This window comes from Rhipicephalus microplus, chromosome 4, assembly GCF_043290135.1.
Source record: "Rhipicephalus microplus isolate Deutch F79 chromosome 4, USDA_Rmic, whole genome shotgun sequence".
In the NCBI taxonomy this organism is placed as follows: Eukaryota; Metazoa; Arthropoda; class Arachnida; order Ixodida; family Ixodidae; genus Rhipicephalus; species Rhipicephalus microplus.
This window is the reverse complement of record NC_134703.1, coordinates 90,512,149-90,532,371: the sequence shown is the minus strand read 5'-3', so window position 1 is coordinate 90,532,371 and position 20,223 is coordinate 90,512,149.

Genomic DNA, 20,223 nt, shown 5'->3' with positions numbered 1-20,223 from the left:
ACCCGTAACCTGCAAAAAACTTTAGAACAGGAAAATATCCCGCTGAATCACAAGTAAGTATTTTAAGCGCTGCCTAGAAATCACATTTCAATCGCTTAAGAGATAAATGTTTCTCGGTATCCTGGATTAGTCTGCGTTCTTTTTCTGACAACAAATCGCAAAAGCCTGTTCTGAAGAATCAGGCATCTGGAAAACTTTGTAACTAAGCCGGGCTGCAAAGTGATGTGATTGAAAGGTTCAGTGCTAACTGCCATTTGTCCTATTTACCCTTCTGAAATCGTAGTTGTGTTTCAGACAAATCCACTTGAAAGCCTCCATCTACTTGCATAACGCTACATCGTGACCATTTTGGCTGATTAGTAGTTGTTTTGGGAGAAATCGATGGTTTCGAACGACTCAAAAGGAAGCAGTGTAAATGAGCGTTGGTAATTATTAATGTAGTGTAGCCCCATTGTTCATTTTCTTTATCTCTTTCACAAGCTCTAATGATTGATTGATTTGTGGGGTTTAACGTCCCAAAACTTTTCACAAGCTCTATCTACTCTTGGAAGCACAATTGAAGTTCACATTTGATTTCATCGTAAAGACGACGTGGACGCGCTGCCCAAAATAACTCTATATGATTCAATTTTATTCACAAAATGACAAAACAGAACAATAAGTTTCATTAATTTTATAGCTTGAGCTATTATGATTTTGCTCACGAAGTTTTTGGTGCTCGCGTCATCCGCCATCACCTGTCAGAGCTATGGCTCAAGCTCATAATGCGAAACCTATATATTGTAATGTAGTCGTACCGGAAAAGAAGGCTGCAGTCAGATCGTTAAAGACGAAAATCTTCATCAGGCGCACTTGTGCTCAGTAAGTGAGAATTTAAAGTACAAGCAACACATGCTATACGCTATACAAGGCGATCACAGTCCTAGGCAGTCTGCGCTCCTGCGAAATTGGTCGGCTCTTACGAATTCGTTACAGAATCTTCCAGCGTTTGGTACTCGCGTGGCACAATAAACTCAGTTCCTGCACGTGTCTTAACAGAAACGTCTAGAAGAGTCTCTATGTTTCTAAATGTTGGGGTGTGGCAAACGACAAGCCGTGGTAACAGTTTTCGAGGATGAAACCCGATCACATAAACAATAAACTATCAAGTGCGCTGGGCAATGTGCAGGTTCTCGCAGAGGGTAAGTGGGGGATTCAGGCTATTTGCATAGGAGTTACCTATTGGACCCCTGGTCTCAAGTAGTGCTTGAAAGCAGCTCCGAAAAATTCTCTTGAGATAGATACTTCTTCGTAGAGGATCAATCACGTACTTGGAAGGATATACCAGGCATAGCTTTCATTATGGTCCATATAATGCACTACATGTAATCAAATTATTTCAATGTGCTCCTAGAAGGGCGTTCATCCAGCTCAAACGGTGGTTCTTCTGTGCCTTCCATGCAGGCCTGGTATGCGTTATCTTCTGAAAATAAGCAAAGTCGTAACCGTGGAACCACAAGGTTCACACAAAACTCTGCACCAAAATTTATTTCGCGTTTCGGTATACTATACTTCCCGTATCTTTACAAGGAGTAATTTCATATATTTTTTCTTGCGCGTTTAGCAGCGTTGCCCAAATTAGGGCAGTGATTGTCAAAAAGAACAAGTCCTGCATTACCACGTGTTCTAGTAGAACCTTCCGCGTTATAGCTCTTTCTTATAGTCAATGCATAATTGTAACTTACGTTAACGGGCCACCAACAAAATACGATGCGTTAATGTGGCGATCGTGCTGCAATGACCTATACTGATCTTCACACAGCTTTCCTACAATACGAATACTCTATGCGCGTCTTCTCATTTTTCTTAAGGTCGCGATACTGTATATACTCACCTCCCTAACTTGCCAACGTCATTCAATAGTCGTTTGTTTTGCTGTCTTCTTTACACAATGTAGAGCAGCAAGCCAGAGCAAAGTAAAGCTCGAGCCGATCTATCCGTATTTCTGTAAATGAAGTTTCTCTGGTTCTTTCTTTCCCAAGTATGGGTTGTTCTGCAGCGCCGCAGGCAAAGTATCAGAGAATTGTTCACCGGGCGTAAGAGCACTCGTTGCCTCACTGCCTTTTTGTACAACGTCGTGGTTATGAGAATACTCACTCGTTAGACGACAGTAACGCTCAAAGTCAAAGGCTCGGCCTAAAATCTGAGCTTATACACCCAAATTGAGCACAGTCATAGCAGGGACATCAGAACTTTCGGTAACTAGGCACCGCCATTTATTCCTTCATGATGCAAGGTTCTTACGTACTTCTTTCCGCCATAGCGTGGAGGTAAAGCAGATTGTGTGCCAGTTTCCTTTGGTGTATTCGCAAATGAAACGAACGGTGAGTCTATAATAATTCACTTTCCGATAGAACATCTTGTGGGGAACACTCTAAGCCAAAAAGAACGAAAGTGGGGTATGCTATTAGTCCTTTAGGATACTAACAGGGCTGCCACAGATTTTGAACCAATTTTAGACTAAATGCAGGAGCTACTGCAAGGGTTCTACTGTTACCCTCTAGCACTTACTCTATTTGGTTAAGTGTTAGTCCTAGTAGAATGCTTTAGTGGACTCACTGTTGAACCGTCTGGACGAATGGCAAAAAAAAATAAAAATGGTGACCCTGCTCTTGTGGAGTATATTTTATGTTTATTCCAATGTATTCAGAACTGAATAACGCAGTGTATTGGTCATGCAACACTCACACACATATACACATGCGCACAAATATTTCGAAGTGAAATACAACTAACACTGACTTCCCGCGCTACATTACAGACAACGAGCTATCCGATATATATAGCATGGTATTTTGACTTCCCATGTAGTGGCAGTGGGCGACTTTTACTCGTCTTAAAAAACAATAAAAATTGACAACGTAACAAGACAATTTACACGGGCTAATTCAAAGCACCGAAGCGCATCGATCTTTTAATATAGATCCATCTAATCTTCAATAATACTCTAGTCAGAGAATACGAATTATCAGCTGGCATTCGATCATGTCGGCGGAACCAGCGTTCGCAGTGCTGGTGCACGAGTCCGCAAACACAAACATAGCAGCGGCGCTTATGCAGAAAAGCCGGCGAAGCAGCCAGGCGCCCCGCCGATGCAATACCGTGTCGGATTGCCGACGGCGTCGCTAGGCTTACGAGGAGTACGGCTAAACGACGACCGGCGATCACAACATGCGGCTCGCGTGGAATTTTTGTGGTCATTATTTTATAGTCACAAATGAACAATAGGTAGGCGTCCCCTGTCTGCGGTGTCTTATGAAGTGGTGTAGATATACAGCGACGAGACCGTTCGCAGGCACGGTTCTGTCATTGTGCTGGTAAGTCACTCGCTGGGCACTGCCGGCCGCACGATTAGTCGCATCCGTGATCGCCTTCCCGCTTGGTGTTTGACAAAGATTGTCACATGGAGAAAAAGACATAAGTTTATCTCAGCTTTAATGCAGGAAACATTATATCTGTGAAAGAAATTGTATGCGACGTTTCCTTCGCGGGTGCCGGCAATGCACTCACACCGGCTGCCAGCTTGATACCGATGGCGTACGAAGCCTACTTTTTCTATATATCGCTTTGAAGTTGTGGCCAGTGACTGTGCGGCTACATGACCGCCGACGAACAGCTTAATTTTGTTAGCGTTGCCAGTTTTCTTCGTAGTTCTAATTCAGCAAATTTAAGCCAGTTATCCGCATCACCCATGTTCGGAGACTTTCACTTGGTTTTGGACCACCCTTGCCGGCATGATGGAAATGCGAGTGTGCTTGCTGTGTGCACTGATTTGCATGTTGTACTTGCCTCTCATAACATAATCTATTCGTTTCAAAGTGCTTCGCTTTCACAGTGGCATGTAACCAATATAACCTGTGTTCGTGATCGCCAATCACGCCGAGCATTGTAGTTCAGCAACGACAGAAGGTGATCGTGGCGTAGTCAACCTCCCCGTTGGTCGCTTCATTGCCGAGCGTTTGCGCATGACACGCATTGTCACGCATTTAGTCCTTGTTGGATGAACCGTTCGTCCGTTGGTTTAACGACTGCAGTAACTCCAACTTTGCTGAGTTTCGGCTTAGAGTGAACTGGGATTTGCGACAATGACATTCTGCTCATTGATCATTATCCGCGTCATTTATTATGCCCTGCTGGTTCCACGCTTTGTTCAACGCTTTATTCATAAAAATTCCACGCTTTGCTGATAAAAACAACAATGACAATTTTACTAAAAAATAAACTTGAGACAGATTGTTTTGTAATTTCACCGCAGCTAAGAAGACCGGCTTTATTGATGAGAAGAAAATTCAGAAAAAAACGCCCGGGTGATTTTTGTGATTATAACACGTGCTTACATCTCCACTCCAAAGACTTACAAAACACTTCGGCACATGGTTTGCCCAAACTTGGTTCCTGATAGAGCTTGAGTAATGATCTTACCTTGCTAAAGAAGGTACGAATCGCATTACGTATCATTGCACAACACCGAGATGCTTCAGGCAATCATATTTGACTCCCGCCTTTACGTAAACTGTTATTGCCTGCGCTTCGTGCCTTTATATATTTGACGTAGGCTGTATTCGTCAGGGCACATAAGTGCAGTATACCATCTTACAAAGAATAGTGCTCAGAAACTTCTTAGCGGTAAGTGGTAACACGAGCGCAAAGTGTAACGCCAGGGTTCGCAAGCCACGACAAACGAATTCTGAAGAGAAGCACATCAATTAGCTTCATCTCCTGAAAATATGTGTGTCTATTTTACCTTATGATTTCTTGTACATGTTTTATTTCACATTATGAGTGCACCGTTAACCAGCGTTAGAGGGGAAGGGAAAATAAAACATCAGAGAAGTCGTGCCTCAAATTTTGATCACGTAGAGCTTAGTTTTGATACTACCTTTTAAGAATTTTTTAGAGAGTATCAACTATTACGAAACATATACACGGGCTATGCGTTCATGCGTGCGTGCGTGCGTGCGTGCGTGCGTGTGTGTGTGTGTGTGTGTGTGTGTGTGTGTGTGTGTGTGTGTGTGTGTGTGTGAGTGTGTGTTAGTGTGTGTGTGTGTGAGAGAGAGTGGGTGTGCGTGTGTGTGTGTTTGTGTGTGTGTGAATACCTGGTTGCCTGCTTGGTTAATTGTTACAAGTGTATGACTTAAAGATGAGTCTTCTGAAACGACAGCATTAAGGTTAGCTCCTGTCTATGTGACTAGATATTTCTCTCTGCGTCAATCAACCCTCAAACATTGCGGAGTGTATTCCTGTAAAGCGTGCTTTGCCTGTGAAGTTGGTAAGTTGTTAGGCAAAGAAAACTTTACAAAGTCTTTCGGCTTTTTGTTGCAAGCGTCACTCCATTTGTAGGCGTGCGCCCGCGTTTCACGACAATGTTGCGTAGTCGACAATTGTAAGCAAGCGCTTATTTCTTGTTAGTATTTTGCGTTCAGTGCATTTTTTGCGCTCCCTCATTGCGATCACACGTGGTTATGATGCACATGGTAAAACGAAAGAAGGAGCAACTGGTGCATATACATATATGAGACAGCTGTCGGGTTCGCTAATGTATAAAAAAATATAAAGCACCCTTTTTGTCTGTTTCCCATTTCCTTCAATTTCGTAATCAGTTTGCGCTGCGAGACCAAGTGCTGTGCAAGGGCTGTGCATCGTAAATATCGCTTCATGTTGCCTGCTGTAAGAGGCATGTTGAGCGAGCCAAGAAACAAAGGGGCTCAATTTCAACTAATAGTTTTATGAAACAAATGGTTATTTTGTGTCTTGTATTATTGTTCAATTCTGTGATTGATAGTGCCGCTTGATTACATATGTATTGCTACATTCATGTTTACGAATAAACCACGTAAATTCAGGCACACACTACATAGTTGACACATTAGAAGTCAAACAAATTCATACATTTCGAAATACGCACAACCGAACATGAAATTATGGTACATTTCTTGGTGGATCCGCGTTACAGTAAAAGTCAGTCGAGAAACAAAAAGAGGCTGATGGCTTTCTAGAATAGGAAAATATATGAGCTCCCTTGCATTAGTTGTGTTTTTTTTTGCACGACAAAGCAAGACAGCGACACGCTTTTGACCAGGAAATGACGAAACTGTGGTGTTGTGTTCATATTCCTCGAATGAGCCTCACTGGAGGTCCGTTCAAAACGAATGCATAAAAAAAAACATTTGCGGAAAGACAACTTACTTTAGGTGGGGGAGCTGTAGCGAGTATCTCAGTAGAGCGGATTTTCTTTCCGAAGTTATATCGACCGAGTAAAGAATGTAGAAGTCGTGATCCTTACAATTACTTCTTGATAATATTATGCTGGTGGCAGTGTATAAGTAAGGTGGATTTTAGGTGTGTTGAAGTGATTTGGAAATAGTGAAACGTCGTTCATGTTATTCAATTCACACTGTAAAAAATTAAAACACTAGAAAAATAAAGGTTACATTGCGTAAGCTGGTCGTTTCAAATGAATGAATATCTGCCCTATCCCTGAGTGTTGTGCCTCTGCATGGGGAAATAATTATTAAAGAAGAAACAGAGAAAAAGTGCGCACTACAACTTTCGCTCTTTCTGAGGGGAGGACACCTTAGCTCTAGTCCACAAGAGAAGGAATAAGGATGGAATAAAAGAAGTAAAAAAGTAACGACGGAGCATGGCTAGAAGGTGATCGCGGACGGGTCACTGATCGGCGAGTGGTACTTGAAGAGAGGACAATACGGACGGAGCGACCATATTACGTGATCGCCGGGTGAAACAAACGAATTACATCAATGAATTGCGGCACTCAAACAAAGCCGAAGGAAAGCAGGAAATATGCATGAATTCTTCCTTCCTCATATGAGTTGGTATAACATGAAAGTGAATCGTGTCTCTACAAAAATAGTTTAATGATTATTTTACACTCATATCGACGAGCTTGCACAATGTTCATAAGTGTTTACAGTTATGGAATCGTTTAGCGTGGATGCACTCATGTTGTTATGGGCGGTGCATCGCCATCTGGATGACTAGCGTCCATGATCAATGATTTAACAATCCTTTGCAGTGACCACGTCAGTCAGCGATGATAGCATAATCAGCGAAAGCGATGCATTAGCCATAAGAAAATCACTGGTTGAACGCAAACCTTGGGGTGAGGCCACCATCACGCGGCATATAAAGGAGTTCCTGAATACGCCTTGCGTACTAGACAGCAACGCATGGCGCTTCGTGTCTACCCTCTAGACATGCCACAATATTTGGGGCGAAGGTAAGAGTATTGCAGCCAGGACAGACAAGCACGCCGAAGCCTTGGAACCACGCACAGCATAGCCACTTGTAGCATTTTCAGCGTGTTCATGCGCCAAAAAGAAGCTTTCTTCATCTTGTTCTTAGAGCACCTTGATAATGACAGTTAAGCAGGCAAAATTAGATATAGCATAGCCATATGTAGCATTATAGGCACGCGTTCGCGATATAGAAAAGCCTTCTTCTTCAACTTCGTCGAGCGCCCTCACGATGATAACAGTTGCGGAGCCCTTTAAGTAATACCCGTTTAGAAGTTCAAAAAGAGGAAGCAAGCGAGAAATTGGGAGTTTGAGAAAAAACGAGAAAGAAAAATTAAAGAAATAAAACAACAAATGACAAAAAGAAATGAAAATTACAACAAGGCCAAAAAATAGGAGTACAGAGAGAGAAAAGTTAAAAGACAATAATTTCTTCGCAGCACAATAATTTCTTCGCAGACAATAATTTCTTCGCAGCACAGTAATTTCTTGAGGCATGAGGCTCTGCGGAGCCCCACTCTTTACGACCAAACCTGGGCGACCCAGCACACCCGCGAGGCGGCGTTGAGGCACGCCCTTGACGTCCCCTCATGGGAGGCTTAGGCCCGGCCACCTAAACCTGCTGGTTTCTTATAATAAACTTTATTCCTCCTCCTTGGCACCACTGATCCGAAGTTGCCTTAATTTTTTTGTATGTTTGTATGCTACGAGTGAGCCCGAGGCTACCACTAAGGCGGCCACTTCACGGTGTGTTAATGATATTGACAAAATTGTACTGAGTAGGTTGAACGCGCCCCAGTGACGCTTTGCTGAAGCTCATTGAGGAGGACGTGATTATGATACATTGGGGAGTTTTTGAATAGCGTACCACAAGTTTTTGTGTCGTGGTCACTGCTAGTGCGCATGCGTTGTAGCGCAAATAACCGTTATAATTTGAGGTGCACTCTCAAAAATTTTGAAATCGCGTGCAGCCCGCCAGGTCCTCGTTGCCTTTTCACGGTGAGCGAGCGTGCTACGAGAGTGCGTAAGTGTTTTCGGGGCCAAGCGCTATTCGAAAACTCTTATGGCGCCCATACGCAAACGCTACGCCAGCAACGCCGGCTAACGCTGTTCGAAAAATTTCTGTTATTTAAATTCACCACTTCGAAAAGGCAACACGCCCCCCCCCCCCCGCCTACGATGAGCACTGTCACTAGAAAATAGAATATATAATAGGGGCATTTGTAAAGCCTGTAAAGATAGCGACCATGGTGCAGTGGACAGCGTACCTGGCATCTGTTGTCACTTACCTAGATGGCTTAGTTTCTACTCCAGTTCACTAAACCTTTTTTCTTCAAGTTTTTCTTTGTCATGTGATTGCGTGTGTTTTCGACGTCATTTCCTTGATGGCAACTCAAGTCTTCGTGGGCCCTTTAATAAAATGATTTTTGTATTAAAATGAAAAATCTATGCACAGCAGCTTCCGACTCACCAACTTTTCTAAAATTGTCTTCAAAGTTTAAACCTCAACATCTAACTTCACGTTCTTCTTGCTGCTATCTATCTCGAGACAAAAGGCCAAGTTAGAGATGTACTTTTGGGGCTCCTGTTACATATGCGCAATGTTATTTGGCTGAATCATTATGACAGACATGTGTAATATTCCTCAGTGAACAACATTGAAGGTGCGTAGTACCGATGGGTTAAAATGCAAAAATGCAGACCCGATGCATGTATTTTACGTTCAGAAACTACGGATTGTGCCATAATAGCGTAACTTTAACTCGAGCATTTACATCAGATTTACCACTACCTTCAACCGCTGACATGAACTTTCCTCTTCCCAAGTGAGTTGAGCTCAGAAAAAATTTTGTGAATCTTAGTCTGGGTGAGTCCGAAGCGCAAGGTATATTTTTATAGTGTATCTGAGTGAGTTACAGTTTTTCAGTTGACCAGCTTTTCTGTGATATGAAGTGGTTGTTACGATCACTTGCTATCAGCAGTCGTTAAAGTAAATAAATGGTGTCACGTGCCAATCCTTGAGTACTGTACACATTATTCTACCTAATACGATTTGTAAAAAGAATGAGCCAAGAGGATAGTCTCACAGATCATTTGCACAGTTTTACGAAAAGCAGCATACCAAACTATATCTGACCATCCTGCAAAATTTGCAGAGACTGCTGTCTTATATAATTGCATGTTGTCGTGGATTATCCACGTTTTGTAATCGCAAACTTAATTTATCTTGCCAAAAGACTCTTGTTTCTATTTCTACAAAATTGTAGATAATTATACGCTCTAACAGCACTTTCGCAAATTATATACATGTGGGAACTTGTCTCATTAGTGTGGCAGACCTATTGCACAACTATTAAACGTGTTCAATCAAAAGAAAATGTTTAGTACTCGTACTCTGTGCCAGGGCACATTCCTAAGAGTAGCTACGTTCATTAGGTCATACAACCAGAATTTTCTACAAAACGTGTCTCCGTTTTTTTTCTGTAAACTTGATGAATTGATGTGATCACGTCATACTCGAGAAAAACGCAGTTTGCTTCATCATTTCAGGTGCTGTTTCGTAATGAACGACAAGGCATGATATGTTTTGCTTTCTTTTTTGAAACTCTTTTCTTTAGGGCTTTTCATCTAATTGATTTGCTTTATGGCAGTTTACGCAATCGGCTACCTTTTTTGTTGTTTTAGCCTGGAGTTAGGTAAATACAAATGAATACGACAGTTAGGTCAGGAAAAGCATAAATGCCTCGTAGTACTTTATTCAACTGTAATCTAACTTGATTCTGTCTAACGTAAAAACGAGCCCCACGAAAAAAAAAGTACTGCTTCTCTCAGTCTTGCCTAGTGTTAAGGTTTGATTAAGAGGCTTCATTCTTTTGCCTTTTACGCGGTGACTGGTTTAACACATTTAAAACCTGTCTCTTTTCTTCAGTTTCAGCAGCAAAGCTTCTGTTGGTCCTGCCTTTCGTGTATGTGATCCGTGGTAACGCTTATGGGCATCATAAACGGGTGTTAGCCACAAACAAAGAGGGAATTCCATACTCGCCACTGGTCCTCTAAAATGAAGGCAACAGCTAGGCCAACAAACGAGTGTGTGCCACAGAAGTAAGTGCGGCCTATTGGAAAGCCATTATCTTTATAAACGCGTACAAAAATGGGGTATAACCCACTGCACATTTATTTTGCTAAAAGGAAACTAAGTAATCGAGGCATTCACGTCCGCCATAGTGGTAACACTGACCATTATCAGGTATGTGCCACAAAAATTACGTAAATATCAATGCACATCACTGGTTCACGAAAATGAAGAAAAAAATTCTTCCCGAAACTTTGATCGTCAACGAATATGTGTCGTAGAAGTTGAGTAAATTCACCTACTTACCATCGCTTCAGTACAAAAATAAAAAAAACACAACACCAGAGGGGTATTTTCTATTGCGTGGCCATCAGAAAACAATCATCATCATAAACGAGTATGTATCAGTAAACTTGGGTAAATTCCACAACGAAATACTACATACCAATGCGTGAGCCTGACGTAGGAAGGGCCACTTGTTTCGTTTTATCATTGCCGTGCGCGAAATGAAGCTGGTTGAATCTTTTTTTTTTCATTAGTGGCATCTAAATGGCTCTTTATTTGCCATTTCCTAATGCACGTCATGTTATAACGCTGCACGGGTAGCTGCTACTTAAGTAATTCAATCTGTCTCTGAACCAACCCTGTCCTCGCCGTTCACTTAAGGAAGGTGTGGTATTCCGCAAACTTAGTAGCAGATTAAGCAAGCTATCTTTCAGTCACTGTCTGGTTATCTTTGTCGAAGAACTATAAGTAAACAAAACCGCTATTTTCCAATTAGCTCTCAGTGCTAAAATGGGTCATAAAAGCTTAGGCGATCAAAGTCGCACAGAATGCCCACGTAAACAGAACGTCATACTGCGACATGTTTACCGACAAAGAGACGGTGATGTAGACCTCGTATTCTTCAAAATATTGAGTCAATGCGTAGGCCAAAATATAAAAAAAAAAGCGTTGGTGGTTCGTATGCGTATGAAAATGAACCAAACATCGTAGGCGTTAAAACAACAGTGAACCTATAAAAGTGAAAGCTAGACTTCATGGCGGGGGACACTGTTTAGAAAACATTCGCTTTTTCGACACTAAAATCTCAAAGACCACTTCAGATCATGAATGTGTAATCTGACGAATATAAACATGCTCGATCTTGCTCGTTATTTTGTTTCAACTGTGCCCTGGCCTTCGTAAACACCCCCGATTTCTGTTCCTTTTTGTATCTTGTTCTTCATTGACTAACTGTCCATGTTCTTGTCCACAGGAGACTATTTTGGTGTCATCATCCGGATGTACAGTGCTCCACTTTTCGACAAACACCCTTTTCCTACGATTGATAATACATTTGAATGTGCATCTGCTCAACAAACGTGATATTAAAAGAAGCCAGTGTGCTGTAAAAAGAAAAAGAAGTAGAAAATGGTACATCCTGCATTGTCCACTGTCGTTAAGTTTCTAGTTCCTTAACATACGTTCGACCACACAATTTCACTCTCAATTCCGGTGCTGCCGTATACTAGAAAGCAATGCTGAAACCTAAGTACCAATAATATGAGTAAATACCGAGCTTATCAGAACAGCAATAACATTTTTTGTAGTTTTCGCCACAGTTGGCCCAAGGAGCTGTTAATGACTATTGTCGTGATGTTTACGCAAGGAGGTTATACACAAAAACAAAAGACTGATTAGAAACATCACTGGTGATGAAAATGCTGTCAAAGTATTCCATTTAGATTAATATCTCTCTAGTTTGTGACTGTAGTGCCAGAAAAGGAATTAGGTCATTGTATTCTACAACAATCAAACTTGAAAGTACCTTCGTTATAGTCCCCTAGTAACTGACTTGCGTCAATTGCAGCTGACAAAATATTAACGTAAACTCGAACATGTTACTAAATACTGTCAATCATTTTAAGTAACCGCAATTAAGACACTGATAGTACATGTTCCTGGCCACCTTGAAATTGCGATCACATCTGTAAGGGCGCTCGATAGGTACTGTTTTTGAAAGGTGTCTACGACATTGCAGCTTTTCTTCGTTCATACTCTAAGTCTTCTGTCATAGTTATAAAGGTGAGCTCGCTTAGCATCGATTCATGTCTGGAATTCAAAAAATATCCGTCGTGCAGCAACCAAAATCTCACGGTGTCAGAGTGACTGTATCTCTGAAACGCTGTCCTTCCTCTTTCACTTTTTCCTATAAGAAATTAGTATACCAATACGGCTTACCTCCGATTTTGCTTGACGAAAAGGAATTCACAGAACGAACTTATCTAAAATAGCAGGAAGCAGTTAAACAATGCTCTCTACTTTTATTATGTATGTTTATTATCATCCCAATCACCCCCTCCCCCGTAGATTATATTGTCACAAGGACACAGGGACGCGGGTGAAAACAGGGCGTTTACCTTCGCTAGAAAGGGCCAAAAAAACGGACACCAGAGCTCGCGCCCACATAACTACTTCGTTACACTCGTCGGTGGCTGGTCAGTATACTTAAAATGTGGTGGGAGCAGGAACAGAGACCGGAAGGCAACACTTTAAATTCCTAGAGCCAGTCGGGCGTTACGAACGCGGTTTTCTCATGGCGGCCCTCGTCAACTTCTATGAGCCAGTACCCTGACTTGAGATCTAATGATGTAAAGAACTGGGCATGGCGTAGACGGTATAAGGTGTCATCACTCTGTGGCAGAGGATAGATGTCGCGTTTCGTGACTCTGTTAAGCCGTCGGTAGTCGACACAGAGGCGTAGTGTGTTGTCATTTTTCCCTACGAACTTGTTTCCCACGAACTGACGCCCACGAACTTGTCGAAGGTTGAATGACGTCATCATTCAGATATTCTTGAAGTTGACGCTTCATCACCTCTATTTCCTTCGGACACACACGGTATGAATGTTGCCGAAAAGGCCGCACTGACTCTTCGGTAGCAATGCGGTGTTTCGTAACGGTAGCACGTTGAATTTCTGATACTGTGGAGAAGCAGTCCGAGAATTTCGTCACAAGGTTTAGCAGCTGCTTTTTTCGTGGATCTGGCAAGTCGGGATACGTGAATGAGGCTGCCAAGGTCAGCAGAAGCTTTTGCACCTAGTGAAGTCGTATCCAATGTGCCAACATCAGAAAAGTTGGTGATTTTGCTGAGGAAAGCAACAGTGGTGTTTCTAGTGACGTGCTGAAACTGATTTTGGAAGTTGGTCAGCAGAGCTCGAGAGCGTTATTCTGTAACTGAACAAGGCCTCGGGCTATGCAGATGTTTCGTTTGAGCAGCAGCGAAGTATTTGCCTCTGCAATACCTGCATAGTCGTTGAATTAATCGAAAACGTCGCAGGTTACCAAGGTCAACACGCTACTCTTCGGCGGTAACGTGACGTCATCGTCGACAATCTTCAAGACATTGACGTGACTGTCGTTGGGGTTGCGCGCTAAAGCGTGTGCCGTGAAAAACGTCCCCTGCGACTCTTGCAAGTCAATCACGGCTCCGTTATGATGCAAAAAGTCCAGTCGAAGAATTAAGTCTCTCGAGCAACTCGGCAGCATTACAAAATCTGTGATACATGTAAATTCGGGAATACTGACTCGCGCTGTGCATCGTCCCACTGGAGTGGGGAGATGGCCTTCTGCCGTATGTATCTCGGACTTAGCCCACTATGTAGAAACGTTCTTCAGTCTGCAGGCAAGACCTATTCTTATAGCGGAAGTGTATGCTCCATTGTCACTTAGCGTCATTACTTCTTCATCGTCCATGGTTAGCACAATGTTTAATGTTACCACTCTTCGTACCACGTTTGACTGCGTTTTTACATCTTTTTGATGCCGTGGCAGTCATCATAGTGGAGGATCTTCCATACAGTCAGCATCAGCGTCCTCGCCACTGAAGGTCGCTGAACTCAGTTTTCCCGACCTGCAGGGCTGGGTGAGCGGCGTCGTGGAGTGCCGCGTGAATAGGCTGAGCTGCGACGACGAGCGGGGCTCGTGTGACCGATGTTCAATATTCCGATGATTCGAGATGAAACTCTACTTTCAGGGGTCGCTCGCCAAGTCTTGGACGAGGAGCATTTGGCAAAAATCCACGAAGACCCAGACGGCGATATGGACATGTTTACTAGACGTGTCCGGCTTCTCCCCAGTGGGCACCAATGAGCCTGTGGTCGGGTTTACACCAGATGTCACTCTTCCTCGGTCGTGCTTCGGCAATACACAGCGGGCTGCAGGACTGAAGCCTACCTCTAGTTGCTGAGCGCGACGCTCATTGGAGTAAAACACGCTGGGTCAACTGCATGATGGAGGACGTCGCACTGCTTCCACGTAGCTCATTTCGACGCAGTGTCGCTGTTGTGGCGCCTCGGCCTGTTGGGGAGCGTGAACGGCTTGTCGTAGCTCAACGCGTACCAACACAACGGAGAGCTGACCCACGGGTGATGCAGTCACCTGCATCTTTTGTAGCTCCTCCTTCATGACAGCTCTGATGAGCCCTTGACACGCTCTGATGTCATTACTAAGAGTGACAGAAGTGGATGTGCATATGTTACTTGGATGTGCATCATGGTTACATTGCCCAGCACGCTGTTTAAGGGCCTTCTCTATGACAATGGCTTCCTCATGAAACTACGCAAGTGTTGCAGGCGGGTTTCAAATCAGGCCGGCGAAAATTCCTTATTTGACACCATGCTTCAAATGGCGAACTTTCTTGGATTTGGTCATAGAGGGCTCCGCACGCCTGCAACGCCGATCCATGTCCTGTATGTATGTCCTCATCGATTCGTTAGGGCCTTGAACCCTTTCCTCTATAGGACACTCCGCTGCCTCTTTCCTGTGCTCTCAGGCTAAGGCCTTGAAACTTATCCCATGACGTAAGCGTTGCTTCGTGGTTTTCCACGTTTTCACGGAGTCCTTGAAAAAGGAGTACACATAGCGTAGCTTACGCTCTTGGGTCCAATTGTTGATGACGGCGACCCAATCGAAATGCTCGAGGAAGTAGTCAACATCTTCAAAAAAGGCTCCTTGAAATGTTTTCGGCATCCTGGGTTGGTTGACAACTAGATGCGCTGGATATGGCGCGATGACATTAGCGAGTGTTCGGTTGATACTACTTTGTCGTTCAGGCAGCAGGCCATGCTGTGGCTCGAGTCCCTGGAGAGAACTGGATTTTACGTGCACAGGGGTAAGATCGGTTGAGCTACTCAATAAGATTGCGTCTGGGGTGCTGTCTGGAGACCGTATCATCTGCCGTACCCCACACCTCCACCAGAAAAAGCCACATGGAAACAGGGACACGGGCAAAAAACAGGGCGTTTAGTTTCGGTACAAACGGTTAAAAAAAGAACACCAGAGCACGCGCCCGCAGAACAACTTCGTTATCCACCTGATAGGCAGGTCACTATAGTTATCAGCCTACCTTTCGTCAATATTTTTTTTGTCGAAACAGTGTGTCGTACCAAATAACGGTGCTATTTTACTGCTGCACTTGAATGTGGTTAGCCCGCGTTCAATAGTGCTCCTAAAACAAATCCCATGGCCACAAGTGATAACCGTAGGCCGCACGCTTCACAATAAGCCAATGAAGTATATCGGCTCAGAAAGAAAAGTTACATCTTAAAGTGCGGCAAACAACTCGTTTTATTTATCAGCCTCGGAAAAATGAAGAAATTTGTGGGTTTTCTTATAAGATTTTGAGCAGTAAGAACGAAGCTAATAGTGCATTTACATCATTCTACAAAATGAAGTACACTTACATGTCCAAGCACAATAGGCAAGCATCAATATGCTAGATATCACTCCCATGTAAACTGTGCATGTCTTATGCTCTCTCCAGCCAGCGAAAGAAAGAAGCCTCTGTTTCCAAGCTCGTCGTTTTTAGCACAAAGTATTTCGTAAGCTTCGAGTGCCGAACTCTAGAGTGAACTTCATTTCAGAAAGATGTTCTCCTGCATCTGACAAACCTGTGGCGATTCTAGTTTTACAGCGAAAGCTGTCATGAGATCACTTTTCGGGTCATGCGCAGTTGAATATTGTCCGCCGCCACCGCCGGTGTCCGTAACCACATCGCGCGAAATTAAAAAAAAATTACCTTGCACCAATGACACAGTGGGCATTGAACCCGGGTCCACTGGGTGCCAGCCCAATGTTTTATCACTGAGTTACGCCGGTGCTTGTAACTTGTTGTCAAATTTGCCTTAGGCAGGCATGACATAGAACCCATGGCACAGTGGGGCTCGACCCCGGGTCCGCTAGGCGCTTTACCAGTATTTTACAACTGAGCTACACCGCTGTTTGGGACATCTTGTCAAAATTGCCTTAGGCAGACTTGATGTCAGGAATGCAATCGCGTTAATACGACTTATAAAGGGTTTTAAAACTGCGAAAGAACAACCAGTCGTCGCACAATGTGATTAGCATGAGTAGGCCGTCTAATGTTACAACCCATTACAAAAGCTTGTTCTTGTTTTCCTATCAACTGTGGCGCATACCCACTATAACCATAATTTCTCATCGTCGTCAGCCACTGCATTGACAATTGGCACAAAATTCCTTGGAAGTGTTTAGCGGATACCACGCTTCTCAGAAGAATAACGAAAATAGCATAGCGAATGCCGGTATACTACCCAGAAGTTTATAATTAATGCCCTAGTGGGTACCAAGCAGGTGTGCTTGCAGTAGTTATCCAATGAGTGTTTTGAAAAGGCTCTGAAAGGCCGCTCTTCTAGCTTTCGCTGTGGTTGTGCGGCGCCTACCGGACAGGCCTCGTGTTCTTTGTTAGGTACTGCGTGCGAACCTACTCAGCCCTAAAGGGCAGACGGCCCGTGTTAGGCCAATTAGATTGTTCCCTTTCCATCTTTATTTATGCTCTTCACTCTCTCTGGTCTCCTTTAAGGAGCTTACTCCTTACACTCGAGGCTTGTCCATCGCGGTAGCCACTCTCGCACCGTTGATTCAAGAGTGCTCGCTAGATGGCGTGATGCCGCTCAGGTTATTCATGATGTACCTACAAGGGTTAGAGGCCAAATTAGAGAGAAGTGGACGGGGCTTCAACCACTCTTTCATCAAACAAGGAAAACTCATTGAACAGGTACTACCAGCATTGATGAACGCAGATGATATAGTGCTAATGGCTCACAAGAAAGAATTGCAGAGATTCGTGGGCATCTGCGGTAATGAGGGAGATAGGTTAGATTTCAGATTCAGTAAGAAAAAAATCAGCAGTCATGATTTTTAATGACATGGAAGATAGTGAGCTTAGAATACAGGATGTCACGCTAGAGATAACAGATAAATGCAAATATCTGGGCGTATGGATAAGTAATGGGGCCGATAACCTAAGGGAACACGAAATATACGTGTCGACTAAAGGTAACAGGAATGCAGCAGTAATGAAAAACAGGGCACTGTGGAATTACAATAGGTATGATGTTGTGAGAGGAATATGGAAAGGGGTCATGGTTCCGGGTCTGACGTTCGGCAATGCGGTCTTGTGCATGAGATCAGAAGTTCAAGCAAGATTAGAAATTAAGCAACGTGGAATAGGTAGGCTTGCCTTAGGAGCTCACGGGAATACACCAAATCAGGCGGTACAAGGTGATATGGGATGGACATCATTTGAGGGCAGGGAAGCTAGCGGCAAGATAAAATTTGAGAAGCGATTGAGAGAAATGGGGGAGGAGCGTTGGGCTAGGAAGGTATTCAGCTACTTGTACATGAAGAATGACGATACAAAATGGCGGAAGTGAACCAGGAAGTTGACTGGTAAATACTTAGAAAACAGCAGGTGGCGAAACCAAAAAGAACTATCGGTTAAGAAGAAAGTGAAGGAAACGGAGACTGACACGTGGAGAATTGGCATGGTTAAGAAGTCCGCACTAGAGATCTATCGAACTTTTAAGCAGGAAATTGCCAAGGAAAGGATCTATGATAATACTCGAGGTAGTTCTCTACTGTTTGAGGCCAGGACGGGAGTATTGCGAACAAGGACATATCGGGCCAAATACGAAGGGGTAGACACGGTATGCAGTGCGTGTGGAGAGGAAGAAGAAACTGCCGAACACTTGATAATGTTCTGTAAAGGGTTTCACTCTATAGTTCAGGATGATGGCACAGAGTTTTTCGAAGCACTGGGGTTTAGGGAGAGTGAGGGCAAAATAGACTTTAAGCGGGTAGAATTAACTAGAAGGAGGTTATCTGATTGGTGGCTAAAGTCAAGGCACGAGTGAAAATTAAACCCTTCACTGCAAAGTACGAATCCTCAACCTCACTAGTTTAAGGAAAAAATAAATCTAGTTTTTGGTTCAAGAAGTATTACGGCTTGGGGGCGCTAGCTACCGCCCGATCTAAAGGGTACAGCCATATCCATTCATTCATTCATCCATCCAGGTCCACTATCAGCGCGTGCTGTAGTTTGAAAGCACACCGCTGCAGGGCAGCACCTATATATAGCGCGGTTCTATAGCCCTAGACGAACATTTTTGTTATAATATGTATATACCCATAACAAGGTGTCCCATTTATATGATAACTTTTTATCGGCGACTCTAACATTTTATTTTGAAACAATAGCCTATTCCACAAAGAAACTATGATAAATATTCATGTTTACGTTGGGCGTGGGCAAATACGAGTGTTTTACTGCAGCTGAGCCTCTGTCGTGAACAAGGCCAATCTGACCTAGTGGTCATAGAGATTTTTTGCACTACTTTATTTCGTATTTTTATATAGTGAGAAAGAGAAAGAGATATCAGTCATAAAGTGGCGTTGGCGAATGGCGATTTTACCCCACGCAGAAAAGAGTTGCTCCTCATCGATTTGGTTGTTCGACTGGAGTGCGCCTACCTTATGGCCAAAATGCTGATGATGTGGGAATTGGATTCAGATATATAAGAGCAAAGAGTCACAACATACTCATGTTTGCGGTGTCACAGTTCTTCTAGGTCACAAATTTGTTTCTGTGATTCTCTCGCGCAGTCTTCTTTGCACGTTGTGAGTGGAAGCGGCCAGGAACTCGCAAGCGTGCCGATAGATCTCTCTTTTGGAAATCATGGTGGTCAAGGGTGGTGGTTGCGAACTACACCAGTGGCGTGTTGTTTTTTTCTCCACCTAAATTCGTTTACTCGGTTATAATTGCTATATTAAAACTAATTATTACAAATAGTATTGTCCATGCTTTTTATTGCCTTACTGGTTACCGTCATTATGCTATAGGTATGCGTTATAATATATAACACTCAAATAGAGCGAAAAAGGTGAACGAAACGAAATAAAACATTCCGACAAAGAAATTTCGAATTTCTCGATTTACGGAAGTTAGAAATATTGCTTTCATAAATGTACACTAAAATCTGTTATGGTCTCTTGTTCAAAGAAACAAAGTGTACTGTCTTTATGCTTAATATTTTGGCATGTACAAATGCACAAATCGCAAAGCAAGGAATTGAACAAAAAGACCTGGTACAAAGGCAGAATATTTTGCAATTCCCTTGCAAACTAGCAAATGTTCAATTTCCCGAAGCTTCTAACTCAATAACAAAAGGTGTATTCAGCACATTCCATCAGTCATTGAGGAGCCGAAGAGCGATTCCTTTTCGGTGAATGTGAATGTCGAAACGCCATTTAGCAAAAGTGAGTGAATTACGAAAGAAACGATCAAACCTATACATGCGTACAAAGGCTACTTCTTTTGAAAATTTACGATGATGAAAGCCTTCTCTGCGTCTGCCTGTTCGGTGTGTGTATTGTACTGAGGTTTTCTTAAGTGCTAAATGAAATATTTCAGGCGCAGAACAAAAATAGACTGCTATACCTGCACCTTGCACAACATTTACGTCAACTGAACAAAAATCTGTCACCACGAACTAATATATTGTGATAAATGGATGCC